Raw genomic sequence first — 1,006 nt, forward strand, 5'->3', positions numbered from 1 at the left:
TCAGAACTTTTACCATGAATAGTTGTTGAAATTTGCCAAATTTTTGACTTCTCAGTAGATTATGTTGTTTTTGTCTTTCAGTCTGTTTTTCTGGTGGATTGCATTTATCAATTTTATATATTAAATTATCCCTGCATTTCTCAGATGAAGCCAATTTGATTGCTGTGAATAATTTTTGATGTGTTCTTGCATTCAGTTTGTAAGTATTTTATTAGGTGAAAATATGGAACATTTTACAAATTTGGGGGTCTTCCTTGTACAAGAGACTTGCTGATCATCTCTATAACATTCTAGCTGTAGTACATGTGCTCCTGAAGGTAGCACAGCCCACAAGATTTAACTTTAGAGAATGCTAAGTTAACATTTGTTTGGGGACAAGATTCTGATTTCAAAATATAAAATTGTCCAATTCCCTATACCATCAAGATGAGAGCACTCTTTGCTTTTGTTCCATTTATGGCATCTAAATAAACTATACTCTGGAAATGTTGGTTAGTTGCTTCAAAACAGTTCTAATTGTAGTGGATTTTCTTGCAGATCTTTCCTACAGGGTCACAAGACCCAAGTGTGGTTAACTGTACCTCCTTATGAAGGCAGTGAGGTGGCTCACCTCGGTTTTCATGATTGGAATGTAAGCTGTCTTTATATTTATTCCAGGATTAAACCACCACATGTTTGCAATTCTTTAAAAGAAATTATTATTACTGACATGTTACCTCTTTTATAAACTGAGAACTGCACCATTATAATAGATAAAATCAACGTCAAATTTAAATACTCTCTTATAAAGCATTAGTTCCTCCTGCCTTGTTGTCTGATAACTAGAATGGTCCAAGTATAATTTTCAAATTCTTGTTACCAATTGGATGACATTACAGATAGGTAGGTAAAAAAGTGAGTTATAATTAGAGCATAAGAGAAATCAGTTAATACTTTGAAGCCCAAAATCTGATTGTCCTTTCCTCCAGTGTAAAACTCCATGCACTCCAAGCTATTGGTTATAAAA

At 33.5% G+C, this 1,006-nt stretch overlaps 1 non-coding gene across 1 annotated transcript; it reads right to left on the bottom strand.

Annotated features, from left to right (window-relative positions):
- Window positions 1-217: 217 nt before the first annotated feature.
- Window positions 218-324, bottom strand: LOC113457186. Its single transcript, XR_003377811.1, has one exon. It is a non-coding gene; the product is annotated as a U6 spliceosomal RNA (small nuclear RNA).
- Window positions 325-1,006: the final 682 nt, after the last annotated feature.

This window comes from Microtus ochrogaster, chromosome 19 (genome assembly GCF_000317375.1).
Source record: "Microtus ochrogaster isolate Prairie Vole_2 chromosome 19, MicOch1.0, whole genome shotgun sequence".
NCBI classification, from domain to species: Eukaryota; Metazoa; Chordata; class Mammalia; order Rodentia; family Cricetidae; genus Microtus; species Microtus ochrogaster.